The 16,764-nt window shown below is 43.9% G+C and overlaps 1 protein-coding gene across 1 annotated transcript in view; it reads right to left on the bottom strand.

Annotated features, from left to right (window-relative positions):
• The window catches only part of LOC111973375 (dual specificity protein phosphatase 10-like), a 68,512-nt gene that overhangs the window by 1,952 nt on the left and 49,796 nt on the right, over nucleotides 1–16,764 (bottom strand). Inside the window, exons 5-6 of the transcript XR_002878567.2 lie at nucleotides 527–576; nucleotides 339–400 (exon numbers count right to left, since the gene is read on the bottom strand). The gene's annotated coding sequence lies outside the window, so the exon portion shown is untranslated. The remainder of the gene's footprint in view (nucleotides 1–338; nucleotides 401–526; nucleotides 577–16,764) is intronic.

A 16,764-nucleotide genomic window follows, 5' to 3' on the forward strand; every position in this document is an offset into this window, starting at 1 on the left:
CTCTCTCTCTCTTTCTCTCTCCATCTCTCTCTCGCCCTCGCTCTCTTTCTCTCTCTTTCTTTCTTTCTGTCTGTCTATGTCTCTCTCACTCATTGACACACATACACTCCCACACAAACACACACACTCTCTCTCTCCTCTCTCTCTCCTCTCTCTCGCCTCTCTGTGATTAATGAGATTAATGTGATTAATGAGAGGTGTATTGATTCAGGACGCATCGCCATCGTCCTTTCTCCATGCTACCTCCCTGACGGGGGCGAACAGGAACAGGGTTTGATTGAGGTGCATGCATATGGACGAAAGGCACAGGCATACGGAATGGAGGCGTCTTTCTGTACCTTTCTCCTCTCCTCTTGTCTCTTTCAGTCTCCTTCTCCCCCTTCTCCTCCTGGCCACCTGCCTTATGACAAAAAAAAGGGTAGAAAGGCTACGATTTGTGAGGCCTGTTTGTAAGTGTGTGAGTGTATGCGTGTGGGTGTGTGTGTGAGAGAGTTAATGCATCCACGTGCGTGTGTGTTTGAGTCACCTCGGTTTAATCCACAGGACCAGTGAGAGAGGTTCTGGTTTTCTTCCAGCCTGTAAAACAGCATTAGAAACTTCTGGGATTTGTTGGGAGCAGCATGGGGGGGAAACATTTCACTGGCGCACACCACAGAAATACTTTAATGTGAATCACATCAAACACCTTCCACAGGCATCCTGCAGCCCGTGTCTCTGGGTCCATGAGGTGAACTGGCTGACCACTCCATGAATCATCCAATGGAGTGATAAATATACATTTTGAGTGACAGCGGGTGTGCTGACACCAACCAAAGTCCAGTAAACGAGTATCAAAAGTCACAAGCAGGAGTAGAGTTAAAGGCTAATAGCTTCACTTTCATTTGGGAGTTTTTAAGGAGCCAAACAGGGGTGTATAAGTTAACATTGGCATATATGGTTGTCTTGTCTATTGTTCGCCCTTGATAAATGGTTTTACGCACAGTCATAAAACTGTCCCATAACTCTGGGATATTCATGGTTCCATCCTTGGCCTGAGTGTAAAGTGTGGGTCTCCCCAGACAGCAAGATAAGTGAGAAGTCTGGTCCCAGGTCTCAACCATAACAATCACATTGTCTAATCCTACACTAACACTGTGTGTTACCATGGAACGAGTTAGTCCAGACCCCCAACAGCTCCATGACCCTACTCTGTTAAAACAAAACTTCTGATTGGCCAGGCAGCTATCTCAGTGCTATATCACTCTGTTTACTAATGTCATGGTACGGAGAGGAGTTTATAATAAGCGATTGCTCATCTCAACATTACGACGTGTTGAGAACCAAGGTGAAAAATGACACTTTTATTGCCCCTCGCATTGTCTCGCTCTCCATCTTTCCCTGCTTTGCCCTATCCTGTCCTAACAATGTCCTGTAGAGAGAGAGAGAGAGAGAGAGAGAGAGAGTTAAGAAGAGTATATGGAGTTGTGGGGGGGTACGGGTTGTATAGGAATTGGTGAGGGGTAGGGGCTTAATCTTGACAATTTAAATGCAGAGATGCAGCTGTGTCTGATAAACACACATGAATCAGTTGTGGGGTGGGCACTGGCGTTACCACAGTGACAATCAAGGAGGAAGGTTAAAGAAAAAGATCTGTTTTGTTCTTTATTCTATATAAATCAGTTTCCATGAGAGTCAGACAGAAAGACATCCCTGACTAGAAAGACTGTTAGGGACAGTTAGAAAATTACTGGGGTGGGTGGTCCAAAGTAGGGGAGGGTTGTTTTTTATTTTTTTGCTTTGTTTTTTCATTGGGCACAGGGGAGGGTTGTGCTTTTTTTTTCTATGGTTTATATTCACTCTTTCGTAGGTTTTATTATATCACCACAAAAGGTGAATTTGTCTCACAGTATCTGTTAGAGAGCAGACTGAACCAGGTTTTCCTCTAGGATTTTGCCTGTGCTTACAGCTCTATTCCATTTATTCTTATCCTGAAATACTCCCCAGTCTTTGCCGATGACAAGCATACCCATAACATGATGCAGCCACCACCATGCATGAAAAAATTAGGAGTGGTACTCAGTGATGTGTTGTATTGTATTTGCCCCAAACATAATGCTTTGTATTCAGGACAAAAAGTTAATTTCTTACCCACATTTTTTGCAGTATTAATTAAGTGCCTTGTTGCAGACAGGATGCATGTTTTGAATTATTTTTATTATGCACAGGCTTCCTTCTTTTCACTCTGTCATTTAACTTAATATAGTGGAGAGACTACAATATTGTTGATCCACCCTCAGTTTTCTCATGTCACAACCATTAAACTGTAACTGTTTTAAAATCACCATTGGCCTCATGGTGAAATCCCTGTCAGTTTCCTTCCTCTCCGGCAACTGAGTTAGGAAGGATGCCTATATTTGTAGTGACTTGGTGTATTAATACACTATCCAAAGCCTAATTAATCATTTCACCATACTCAAAGGGATATTCAGAATCTGCTTTTTTTATCTGCCAATCAGTGCATTTCTTTGTGAGGCATTGAAAAACGCCCCTGATTTTTGTGGTTGAATCTGTGCTTGAAATTCACTACTTGATTTAGGGACCTTACAGATAATTGTATGTGTGGGGTACAGAGATGGGGTAGTTATTCAAAAATCATGTTAATAAGCACTATTATTGAACACAGAATGAGTCCATGCAACTTATTATGTGATTTGTTAAGCACATTTTGTGCTTATTTAGTCTTGCCATTGCCTGAACTTATTTAGTCTTGCCATAACAAAGGGGTTGAATACTTATTGACTCAAGACATTTCAGCTTTAAATGTTTTATTAATTTCTAAAATGTTCCACAAACAAAATTCCACTTTGACATTATGGGGTTTTGTGTGTATGTAACAGTACAACTTTAGTCCGTCCCCTCGCCCCGGGCGCAAACTAGGAACCCTCTGCACACATCAACAACAGTCACCCACGAAGCATCGTTACCCATCGCTCCACAAAGGCCGCGGCCCTTGCAGAGCAAGGGGAACCACTACTTCAAGGTCTCAGAGCAAGTGACGTCACCAATTGAAAGGCTATTAGCGCGCACCACCGCTAACTAGCTAGCCATTTCACATCCGTTACATGTAGATCAGTAACCACGTTTCCGTACAACCATTTCATGCGGATGAATTACCTGACACATGATGGGCTGATGGAAACATGAAATGCAGTACAATTTTATAAATGCCGACAGACAATTTGTTCGTTCGACGCGGTGGGATCTTTTTTTGTGTCGGTAAAATTAATTATGCTCAGAAAGGGCGGTGGAAACACCTTTATGCACAATATATTGATATAATAACCATCATATTGATGTAAACTTGGAGTCACGCAAAGATATGTTGTGTGCACCTCCCACTACAACTCGGGAAAATATGCTGTTTATTAGGCTACAGATTAAATAAATGATGATGAACTTCACAGGGTGGTCAATGTGCAAGGTGATGAGCTTGATTCTCCTTTCCAATAAATATCCAGGGTCTTATTCTGGTGACATTATCAAATCAAATCAAATGTATTTATATAGCCCTTCTTACATCAGCTGATATCTCAAAGTGCTGTACAGAAACCCAGCCTAAAACCCCAAACAGCAAGCAATGCAGGTGTAGAAAGGCCAAAACCTAGGAAGAAACCTTTGGAGGAACCAAGCTATGAGGGTGGCCAGTCCTCTTCTGGCTGTGCCGAGTGGAGATTATAACAGAACATGGCCAAGATGTTCAAATGTTCATAAATGACCAGCATGGTCAAATAATAATAATCACAGTAGTTGTCGAGGTGCAGCAAGTCAGCACCTCAGGAGTAAATGTCAGTTGGCTTTTCATAGCCGATCATTAAGAGTATCTCTACCGCTCCTGCTGTCTCTAGAGAGTTGAAAACAGCAGGTCTGGGACAGGTAGCACAACGGTGAACAGGTCAGGGTTCCATAGCCGCAGGCAGAACAGTTGAAACTGGAGCAGCAGCACGGCCAGGTGGACTGGGGACAGCAAGGAGTCATCATGCCAGGTAGTCCTGAGGCATGGTTCTAGGGCTCAGGTCCTCCGAGAAGAGAGAAAGAAAGAGAGAAAGAGAATTAGAGAGAGCATACTTAAATTCACACAGGACACCGGATAAGACAGGAGAAGTACTCCAGATATAACAAACTGACCCTATCCCCCGACACATAAACTACTGCAGCATAAATACTGGAGGCTGAGACAGGAGGGGTCAGGAGACACTGTGCCCCATCCGATGATACCCCCGGACAGGGCCAAACAGGTTAGCAGTAAAACCTTGAAATCAGCCCTTGCCTTAACAGGAAGCCTAGCACTGGAGGCTAGCACTGGAGTAATATGATCAAATATGTTGGTTCTAGTCAGGATTCTAGCAGCCGTATTTAGCACTAACTGAAGTTATTTAGTGCTTTATCCGGGTAGCCGGAAAGTAGAGCTATTGCAGTAGTCTAACCTAGAAGTAACAAAAGCATGGATTAATTTTTCTGCATCATTTTTGGACAGAATGTTTCTGATTTTTGCAATGTACGTAGGGATGGAAAAAAGCTGTCCTTGAAACAGTCTTGATATGTTCGTCAAAAGAGAGATCAGGGTCCAGAGTAACGCCGAGGTCCTTCACAGTTTTATTTGAGACGACATTACAACCACCAAGATTAATTGTCAGATTCAACAGAATATCTCTTTGTTTCTTGGGACCTAGAACAAGCATCTCTGTTTTGTCCGAGTTTAAAAGTAGAACATTTACAAATTGGAAAGTTTCAAGGACAGCTTTTTTCCATCTACGTAACATTGCAAAAATCAGAAACATTCTGTCCAAAAATGATGCAGAAAAATTAATCCATGCTTTTGTTACTTGTGGTCCCGTGTGGCTCAGTTGGTAGAGCATGGCGCTTGCAACGCCAGGGTTGTGGGTTCATTCCCCACGGGGGGACCAGGATGAATATGTATGAACTTTCCAATTTGTAAGTCGCTCTGGATAAGAGCGTCTGCTAAATGACTTAAATGCAGCAATCCACTTCCTTATGTCTGAAACACAGGCTTCTAGCGAGGGCAATTCTGGGGCTTCACGATGTTTCATTGAAATGTACAGCTGTGAGTCATCCGCATAGCAGTGAAAGTTAACGTTATGTTTTCGAATGACATCCCCAAGAGGTAAAATATATAGTGAAAACAGTAGTGGTCCTAAAACGGAACCTTGAGGAACACCGAAATGTACAGTTGATTTGTCAGAGGACAAACCATTCACAGAGACAAACTGATATCTTTCCAACAGATAAGATCTAAACCAGGCCAGAACTTGTCCGTGTAGACCAATTTGGGTTTCCAATCTCTCCAAAAGAATGTGGTGATCGATGGAATCAAAGGCAGCACTAAGGTCTAGGAGCACGAGGACATGCAGAGCCTCAGTCTGACGCCATTAAAAGGCAATTTACCACCTTCACAAGTGCAGTCTCAGTGCTATGATGGGGTCTAAAACCAGACTGAAGCATTTCGTATACATTGTTTGTCTTCAGAAAGGCAGTGAGTTGCCAGCTTTTTCAAAACATTTTGAGAGGAATGGAAGARTCGATATAGGCCYATAGTTTTTTATATTTTCTGGGTCAAGGTTTGGCTTTTTCAAGAGAGGCTTTATTACTGCCACTTTTAGTGAGTTTGGTACACATCCGGTGGATAGAGAGCCGTTTATTATGTTCAACATAGGAGGGCCAAGCACAAGAAGGAGCTCTTTCAGTAGTTTAGTTGGAATAGGGTCCAGTATGCAGCTTGAAGGTTTAGAGGCCATGATTATTTTCATCATTGTGTCAACAGATATAGTACGAAAACACTGAATTGTCTCTCTTGATCCTAGGTCCTGGCAGAGTTGTGCAGACTCAGGGCAGCTGAGCTTTGGAGGAATACACAGATTTAAAGAGGAGTCCGTAATTTGCTTTCTAATGATCATGATCTTTTCCTCAAAGAAGTTCATGAATATATTACTGCTAAAGTGAAAGCCATCCTCACTTGGGGAATMCTGCTTTTTAGTTAGCTTTGCGACATTATCAAAAATAAATTTCGGATTGTTCTTATTTTCCTCAATTAAGTTGGAGAAATAGGATGATCGAGCAGCAGTGAGGGCTCTTCGATACTGCACTGTACTGTCTTTCCAAGCTAGTCGGAAGACTTCCAGTTTGGTGTGGCGCCATTTCCGTTCCAATTTTCTGGAAGCTTGCTTCAGAGCTCAGGTATTTTCTGTATACCAGGGAGCTAGTTTCTTATGACAAATGTTTTTAGTTTTTAGGGGTGCAACTGCATCTAGGGTATTGCGCAAGGTTAAATTGAGTTCCTCAGTTAGGTGGTTAACTGATTTTTGTCCTCTAACGTCCTTGGGTAGGCAAAGGGAGTCTGGAAGGGCATCAAGGAATCTTTTTGTTGTCTGAGAATTTATAGCACGACTTTTGATGCTCCTTGGTTGGGGTCTGAGCAGATTATATGTTGCGTGATGCTCCTTGGTTGGGGTCTGAGCAGATTATTTGTTGCGATTGCAAASGTAATAAAATGGTGGTCCGATAGTCCAGGATTATGAGGAAAAACATTAAGATCTACAACATTTATTCCATGGGACAAAACTAGGTCGAGAGTTTGACTGTGACAGTGAGTAGGTCCAGACACATGTTGGACAAAACCTACTGAGTTGATGATGGCTCCGAAAGCCTTTTGGAGTGGGTCTGTGGACTTTTCCATGTGAATATTAAAATCACCAAAATGACTACAAGGTCCGATAGGAATTCAGGGAACTCAGTGAGGAACGCTGTATATGGCCCAGGAGGCCTGTAAACAGTAGCTATAAAAAGTGATTGAGTAGGCTGCATAGATTTCACGACGTCATTGTTTTGGGGTGTAAATTGAAATTTGCTATTGTAAATGTTAGCAACACCTTTGCGGGATGCACGGGGGATATGGTCACTAGTGATATGGTCACTAGCTTCACCAGGAGGTGAAGCTTCATTTAACACAGTAAATTCATCAGGCTTAAGCCATGTTTCAGTCAGGCCAATCACATCAAGATTATGATCCGTGATTAGTTCATTGGTTCACTGCCTTTGAAGTGAGGGATCTAACATTAAGTAGCCCTATTTTGAGATGTAAGGTATCACGATCTCTTTCAATAATGGCAGGAATGGAGGAGGTCTTTATCCTAGTGAGATTGCTAAGGCGAACACCGCCATGTTTAGTTTTGCCCAACCTATGTCGAGGCACAGACACGGTCTCAATGGGGATAGCTGAGCTGACTAGACTGAAAACTGTGCTAGTGGTAGAACTCCACTAAGCTGGCAGGCTGGCTAACAGCCTGCTGCCTGGCCTGCACCCTATTTCATTGTGGAGCTACAGGAATTAGAGCCCTGTCTATGTTGGTAGATAAGATGAGAGACCCTCCAGCTAGGACGGAGTCCGTCCACTCCTCAGCAGGCCAGCTTGGTCCTGTTTGTGGGTGAGTCCCAGAAAGAGGGCCAATTATCTACAAATTCTATCTTTTGGGAGGGCAGAAAACAATTCTCAACCAGCGATTGAGTGTTGAGACTCAAAAAAAAGACAAAAAATTTAAACTTGGTGGGGTGCATAACTATTCACCCACCAAAGTCAATACTGTGTAGAGCCACTTTTGCAGCAATTACAGCTACAAGTCTCTTGGTATGTCTCTATAAGCTTGGCACATCTAGCCTATGGGACTTTTGCCCATTCTTCAAGGCAAAAGTGATCCAGCTCCTTCAAGTTGGATGGGTTCCGCTGGTGTACAGCAATCTTTAGTCATACCACAGATATTCAATTGGATTGAGATCTGGGCTTTGACTAGGCCATTCTAAGACATTTAAATGTTTCCCCTTAAACCCCTCGAGTGTTGCTTTAGCAGTATGCTTAGGGTCATTGTCCTGATGGAAGGTGAACCTCCGTCCCAGTCTCAAATCTCTGGAAGACTGAAACAAATCAAAATCAAATCAAATCAAATTTTATTTTATTTGTCCACTACACATGGTTAGCAGATGTTAATGCGGAGTAGCGAAATGCTTGTGCTCTAGTTCCGACAATGCAAATCAAATCAAATCAAATCAAATCAAATTTTATTAGTCACATACACATGGTTAGCAGATGTTAATGCGAGTGTACGAAATGCTTGTGCTTCTAGTTCCGACAATGCAGTAATAACACAAGTAATCTAACCTCTAACAATTCCACAACTACTACCTTATACACGCAAGTGTAAAGGGATAAAGAATATGTACATAAAGATATATGAATGAGTGATGGTACAGAACGGCATAGGCAAGATGCAGTAGATGGTATAGTAGTACGGTATATACATATAGAGAGTACTGTAGGGTATGTAAACATAAAGTGGCATAGTTTAAAGTGGCTAGTGGTACATGTATTATTTAAAGATGCAAGATGCAGTAGATGATATAGAGTGCAGTATATACATATACATATGAGATGGGTAATGTAGGGTATGTAAACATATATTAAGTGGCATTGTTTAAGAGTGGCTAGTGGTACATTTTACATAATTCCATCAATTCCCATTTTTAATGGTGCACATCCGGCGCCGGAAAGAGATGGCCGCCTCGCTTCGCGTTCCTTGGAAAATATGCAGTATTTTGCTTTTTTATGTGTTATTTCTTACATCGGTACCCCAGGTAATCTTAGGTTTCATTACATACAGTCGGGAGGAACTACTGAAATAACGATTAACGTCAACTCATCATCGTTCCTACCAGGAATATGACTTTCCCGAAACGGATCCAGTGTTTGCCTTCCACCCAATACAATGGATCTGATCCAGCAGCGGCGACCCTGTGCGACGCCGTAAAGGGGCAAACGAGAGTGGTCAGGCTTCGGAGACGGGCACATCGCGCTCACTCCCTAGCATACTACTCGCCAATGTCCAGTCTCTTGACAATAAGGTTGATGAAATCCGAGCACGGGTAGCATTCCAGAGAGACATCAGGGATGCAACGTGCCTGCTTCACGGAAAACATGGCTAACTCAAGAACGCTAACGGAGTCGGTGCAGCCAGCTGGTTTCTTCATGCATCGCCGCGCACAGAACAAACATCTTTCTGGTAAGAAGAGGGGCGGGGGGGTATGCCTTATGATTAACGAACGTGGTGGTACATCATAACAACACACAGGAACTCAAGTCATTCTGACTAGAACCCTCCACAATCAAATGTCGACCGCATTATCTACCAAGGGAATTCTCTTCAATCATAATCACAGCCGTAATATATCCCCCAAAGAGCACATCGATGGCCCCGAACGAACTATCTGACTCTTTGTAAACTGGAAACCACACACCTGAGGCTGCATTCATCGTAGCTGGGGATTTTAACAAGGCTAATCTAAAAACAAAACTCCCTAAATTCCTATCAGCATTATCGATGTTGCTACCAGGGCTGGGAAAACCCTAGGATCAATTAGTTAATACTAATTCCGCGACGCAATATAACCTCCCCGCGCCCCTTTCATCGGAAAAGCTGAACCACGTACCCATTTTGATATGATGTCCGAAGTCCGTAGACAAACAGAAACTACAAGACAAGCTCCCGCGCTCGTCTGTTCAACGCTGCGTCCGACCAGAATCTGAATCCACCTGTTCAAGAGCTGGCCTTCGATCACGCGACATGGCATATGTTTCCGCATTGCGTCCAAAAGGCAAATAATTGGACGAGAGTACTGCTGATTGCGGGTGGAGCGGGAGTTTCATTAGGAAGTCTGTTGAACGATGTCGTACCACAGCAACGATTAAAAACATTCCCAAAACAGAAACCGTGGATTGACGGCAGCATTCGCGTGAAACTGAAAGCACGAACCTGCCTACTGCTTTAACCAGGGCAAGGTGACGGAAGCATGACCGAAATACAAACAGTGCTGTACATTCTCTCCGCAAGGCAATCAAACAGGCTAAGTCCCAGTACAGAGACAAAATCGAGTCCGCAATTCAAACAGCTCAGACACAAGAGGTATGTGGCAGGGTTCTACCAGTCCAATCAACGGATTACAAAAGAAAACCAGCCCCGTCGCGACCAGGATTCTTGCTCCCAGACAGGCTAAACAACTTTTTTGCCCGCTTTGAGGACAATACAGTGCACTCGACACCCCCTACCAAAAACCTGCGGCTCTCCTTCACTGCACCGAGGTGAGTAAAACATTTAAACGTTGTTAACCTCCGCAAGGCTTGCAGGCCCGACGGCATTCCCAGCCGCGTCTCCAAGCTGCGCAACCAGCTGGCTTGGTGTGTTTACGGACAATATTCAATCAATCTTATCCAGTATGCTGTTCCACATGCTTCAAGAGGGCCACCATTGTTCCCTGTTCCAAGAAGCTAAGGTACATGAGCTAAACGACTACCGCCCCGTAGCACTCACTTCCGTCATCATGAAGGTGCTTTGAGAGACTAGTCAGGGACATATGCACCTCCACCCTACCGGACACCTAGACCCACTCCAATTCTTACCGACCCAATAGGTCCACAGACGACGCAATCGCACCACACTGCACACTGCCCTAACCCATCTGGACAAGAGAAATACCCATGTGAGAATGCTGTTATACGATTACAGCTCAGCATTTAACACCATAGTACCCTCCAACTCGTCATCAAGCTCGAGACCCTGGGTCTCGCCCGCCCTGTTGGCAACTGGGTCCTGGACTTCCTGACGGGCCGCCCCAGTGGTGGAGGTATAGGTAACAACATCTCCACCCCGCTGATCCTCAACACTGGGGCCCACACAAGGGTGCGTTCGAGCCCTCTCCTTGTACTCCCTGTTCACCCACGACTGCGTGGCACATCACGCCTCCAACTCAATCATCAAGTTTGCGGATGACACTACAGTGGTAGGCTTGATTACCAACAACGACGAGACGGCCTACAGGGAGGAGGTGAGGCCCTCGGAGTGTGGTGTCAGGAAAATAACCTCACACTCACGTCAACAAAACAAAGGAGATGATTGTGGACTTCAGGAAACAGCAGAGGGAGCACCCCCATCCACATCGACGGGTCAGTAGTGGAAGAGGTGGAAAGTTTTAAGTTCCTCGGTGTACACATCACGGAGAAATTGAATTGGTCCACCCCACAGACAGCGTTGTGAAGAAGGCGCAGCAGCGCCTCTTCAACCTCAGGAGCTGAAGAAATTCGGCTTGTCCCAAACAAACCACTCACAACTTCTACAGAGCACAATCGAGAGCATCCTGTCGGCTGTATCACCGCCTGGTACGGCAACTGCTCCGCCCACACCGTAAGGCTCTCCAGAGGGTAGTGAGCCTGCAGAACGCACCACCGGGGCAAACTACCTGCCCTCCAGGACACCTACACCACCCGATGTCACAGGAAGGCCAATAAAGATCATCAAGGACAACAACCACCCAAGCCACTGCCTGTTCACCCCGCTATCATCCAGAAGCGAGGTCAGTGACAGGTGCATCAAAGCAGGGACCGAGAGACTGAAAAAACAGCTTCTATCTCAAGGCCATCAGACTGTTAAAGCCACCACTAACATTTAGCGGCCGCTGCCAACATACTGACTCAAGCAACAAAATGGAGTCGTGGTCAGCTTTTCCGAAAGGAGGGCGGGGAGGGCCCTTATATCCGTCGCGGAAGTTAGTATAACAAGATCCAAGGTTTTACCAGCCCTGGTAGCACAATCGATATGCTGATAGAAATTTAGGGAGTTTTTGTTTTTAGATTAGCCTGTTAAATCCCCAGCTACGATGAATGCAGCCTCAGGGTGTGGTGGTTTCCAGTTTACAAAGAGTCAGATAAAGTTCATTCAGGGCCATCGATGTGTCTGCTTGGGGGGAATATATACGGCTGTGATTATAACGAAGAGAATTCCCTGGTAAGATAATGCGGTCGACATTTGATTGTGAGGAGTTCTAGATCAGGTGAACAGAATGACTTAAGTTCCTGTATGTTGTTATAGATCACACCAACGTCCGTTAATCATAAGGCATACACCCCCGCCCTCTTCTACCAGAAAGATGTATGTTTCTGTCTGCGCGATGCGTGAAGAAACCAGCTGCTGCACGACTCCGTTAGCGTCTCTTGAGTTAGCCATTTCCGTGAAGCAAGAGAACGTTACAATCCCTGATGTCTCTCTGGAATGTTACCCGTGTTCGGATTTCATCAACCTTATTGTCAAGAGACTGGACATTGGCGAGGTAGTATGCTAGGGAGGTAGCGCGATGTGCCCGTCTCCGAAGCCTGACCAGAGACCGCTACTGTTGCCCCTTTTACGGCGTCGCAATAGGGTCGCAGCTGGGATCAGATCCATTGTATTGGGTGGAAGGCAAAACACTGGATCCGTTTCGGGAAAGTCATATTCCTGGTTGGAACGATGGTGAGTTGACGTTAATCTTATATTCAGTAGTTCCTCCCGACTGTATGTAATGAAACCTAAGATTACCTGGGGTACCAATGTAAGGAATAACACATAAAAAAACAAAATACTGCATATTTTCCAAGGAACGCGAAGCGAGGCGGCCATCTCGGTCGGCGTCGAAAATTGAGAGGTTTCCCTCCAGAATTTCCCTGTATTTAGAGCCATCCATCATTCCTTCAATTCGGACCAGTTTCCCAGTCCCTGCTGATGAAAAACATGGTGTTCTCGGGGTGATGAGAGGTGTTGGGTTTGCGCCAGACATAGCATTTTCCTTGGTGGCCAAAAAGCTAAATTTTAGTCCCATATGACCAGAGTACCTTCTTCCATATGTTTGGGGAGRCTCCCAGATGCCTTTTGGCAAACACCAAACGTGTTTCCTTATTTCTTTCTTTAAGCAATGGCTTTTTCCTGGCCACTCTTCCGTAAAGCCCAGCTCTGTGGAGCGTGCGGCTTAAAGTGGTACTATGGACAGATACTCTAATCTCCGCTGTGGAGCTTTGCAGCTCCTTCAGGGTTATCTTTAGTCTCTTTGTTGCCTCTCTGATTAGTGCCCTCCTTGACTGGTCCGTGAGTTTTGGTGGGCAGCCCTCTCTTGGCAGGTTTGTTGTGGTGCCATATTCTTTCCATTTTTTAATAATGGATTTAATGGTGCTCCATGGGATGTTCAAAGTTTCTGATATTTTTTTATAACCCAACCCTGATCTGTACTTTCCACAACTTTGTCCCTGACCTGTTTGGAGAGCTCCTTGGTCTTCATGGTGCCACTTGCTTGGTGGTGCCCCTTGCTTAGTGGTGTTGCAGACTCTGGGACCTTTCAGAACAGGTGTATATATACTGGGATCATGTGACAGATCATGTAACACTTAGATTGCACACAGGTGGAATTGATTTAACTAATTGTGTGACTTCTGAAGGTAATTGGTTGCACCAGATCTTATTTAGGGGCTTCATAGCAAAGGGGGTGAATACATATGCACACACCACTTTTCCGTTTTGTATTTCTTAGAATTTCTTTTAACAAGTTTTTTTTTCCTCTTTTCACTTCACCAATTTGGACTATTTTGTGTATGTGTAACGGCAGCCATCCCTCTCTTCACTAGAAGAGAGAGTGTAGCAGGGATCGGACCAACACGCAGCGTAGCCAGTGCTCAACATGTTTAATTAAACGAAACAGTGAACACTTATAACGATACAAAATAACAAAAAGTGGCAAACCGATACAGTCCTAGCTGGTGCAGACCAAACACAAAGACAGGAAACAACCACCCACAATCCCCAACACAAAACAAGCCACCTATATATGATTCTCAATCAGGGACAACGATAGACAGCTGCCTCTGATTGAGAACCATATTAGGCTGGACACAGAAACAGACAAACTAGACACACAACATAGAATTCCCACCCAGCTCACGTCCTGACCAACACTAAACAAGCAAAACACATAAGAACTATGGTCAGGACGTGACAGTATGTCCATTACATGAAATCCAAATAAAAATCTATTTAAATTACAGGTTGTAATGCAACAAAATAGGGACAACGCCAAGGGGGGTGAATACTTTTGCAAGGCACTGTACACGTGATTAGTAGATGTTATTGCGGGTGTAGCGAAATGCTTGTGCTTCTAGCTCCAACAGTGCAGTAATATCTATCAAGTAATATCTAACAAATTGCACAACATATTCCCAATACACACAAATCTAAGTAAGAATGAATTAAGACTATATACATATGGACGAGCGATGTCAGAACGGAACGGACAAAGATACAGTAGAATAGTATAGAAAACAGTAAATGTATGTCACGATCGTCGTCAGGGTGGAAATGACAGGGCCAAGGTGCAGCGTCGTGAGCGTACATTTCTTTTAATGTTATAAATGTCGCCAACAAAACAAGAAATATCAAAAACGAACGTGACGCTGACTAGGGCTATACAGGRCACTAACACAGACAACTACCCACAACTAAGGTGGAAAAACAGGCTGCCTAAGCATGATTCCCAATCAGAGACAACGATAGACAGCTGTCCCTGATTGAGAACCATACCCTGCCAAAACATAGAAACAGAAAACATAGAAATAAAGAAACTAGAATGCCCACCCTAGTGTGACAATATACATATAAGATGAGTAATAACCACTTTTAAAATGTGTCAAAAGCTGGCTAATGTGTGAACAGTAGAACCATTTTTGTGTGTATCTCTGTAATGTGTCTGTATGTAATTGTATATGTATATGTATTTATGTAAAAATGATGGACCACAATGGAAATAAGTCTCCAACTTTATTGTGCAATCCCAGTCACTTCTAAAAATCTTTGTATTGTGTGTATATATGCAGATATTTCTTACTGACAAATTAAATCAATCATTCAATTAAAACGGTGCAGCGGTCATTTGATGAATGGAAACAGACATATGTTACAAAACACCAAAACGTTTAATGACATTCAGAGATTGTCAAGCCAAGACTTCGATACTGGGTAGGCTTACAAGGTAGGTAGAAATGTATTTTCGAGTTTGTCGAGTAGACATAGTCTGTGTATTGTGGTGTTGAAAACGCAAACCGTGATAATGAAGTCGATATGCATTGTTTACTGGTTGTGTTGGCACAGAAACCTGTTGGTGGAAAATTGGTTGCATACTGTATATTTATATTTGGTTGCATATTGTATATTTAATGTAATTATAAATATGATAAATCTGATTTCCCCCGAGCTGATCATTGTCTGCAGCCAGCTCTGATCGTAGTGTAGGCCTAACGAAACAGGCAGGGAGAGTGAGCTCCGTGGTGTTCGGCGAACCCTCAACCTTCTGGCCCGTAGCCCTGCGTGGCATCGACTGTGCCACAAAAGCATGCTGAAGTGACAAAGTCGATATCAACGTTTATAAATACATACTGTATGTTGTTATTTGTGGTCGTAAACATTATTTAGAGTTAATTCTATGATGGGGAGGGTGTGCAATTTTTCTTCCAAAATGTTTACCGGTCCCTTAGAGTAACATAAAGACAGGCCCTCAGAAGAGATCAGAGGATGTATGTATCAAATGTCTCATAGTAGGAGTGCTGATAGAGGATCCGGTCCCCCCTGTCCATGTAAAATTATTAATTGAGATCAGCACTTCTACTCTGAGGTGCTTGATACGTACGGCCCCAGGTCATGTGGCATAGGCTACTGGTGTACTGCCAGTGATAGGAGGTGAGCACACATAGGAGGAACACTATTCAGTGCATTCAGAAAGAATGTACATCCCTTCACTTTTTCCACATGTTGTCATGTTACAGCCTTATTCTTAAATTGATTAAAAAATATATACATAAATCCTCATCAATCTAAACACAATACCCCACAATGACAAAGAAAACAGGTATTTTTTCAATGTATTTTTAAAAATAAAAAACAAAAATATTTTATTTACATAAGTATTCAGACCCTTTGCAATGAGACTCACAATTTAGCTCAGGTGCATCCTGTTTCCATTGATCATCCATGAGATGTTTCTACAACTTGATTGGAGTCCACCTGTGGTAAATTCAATTGATTGGACATGATTTGGAAAGGCACACACGTGTCTATATAAGGTCCACAGTTGATAGTGTATGTCAGAGCAAAAACCAAACCATGAGGTCGAAGTAATTGCCCGTAGAGCTCTGAGACAGGATTGTGTCGAGGCACAGATCTGGGGAAGGGTACCAAACATGTATCCAGCATTGAAGGTCCCCAACAACACTGTGGCCAGTGGCCTCCATCATTCTTAAATGGAAGAAGTTTTTAACCACCAAGACTCTTCCTAGAGCTGGCTGCCCGGACAAACAGAGCAAATGGGGGAGAAGGGCCTTGGTCAGGGAGGTGACCAAGAACCTGATCGTCATTCTGACAGAGCTCCAGAATTCCTCTGTGGAGATAGGAGAACCTTCAGGAAGGACAACCATCTCTGCAGCAACCATCTACCAATCAGGCCTTTATGGTAGAGTGGGTAGGCGAAAGCCATTCCTCAGTAAAAGACACATGACAGCCCACTTGGAGTTTGCCAAAAGGCACCTAAAGGACTCCCAGACCATGAGAAACAAGATTCTCTTGTCTGATAAAACCAAGATTGAACTCTTTGGCCTGAATGCCAAGCGTCACGTCTGGAGGAAGCCTGGCACCATCCCTTCGATGAAGCATGGTGGTGGCAGCATCATGCTGTGGGGATGTTTTTCAGCAGCAGTGACTGGGAAACTAGTCAGGATCAAGGGAAGATGAACAGAGCAAAGTACAGAGAGATCTTTGATGAAAATCTGCTCCAGAGCGCTCAGGACCTCAGACTGGGGTGAAGGTTCACCTTCCAACAGGACAA

The sequence above is a fragment of the Salvelinus sp. IW2-2015 genome, linkage group LG14, assembly GCF_002910315.2.
Source record: "Salvelinus sp. IW2-2015 linkage group LG14, ASM291031v2, whole genome shotgun sequence".
Lineage (NCBI taxonomy): Eukaryota > Metazoa > Chordata > Actinopteri > Salmoniformes > Salmonidae > Salvelinus > Salvelinus sp. IW2-2015.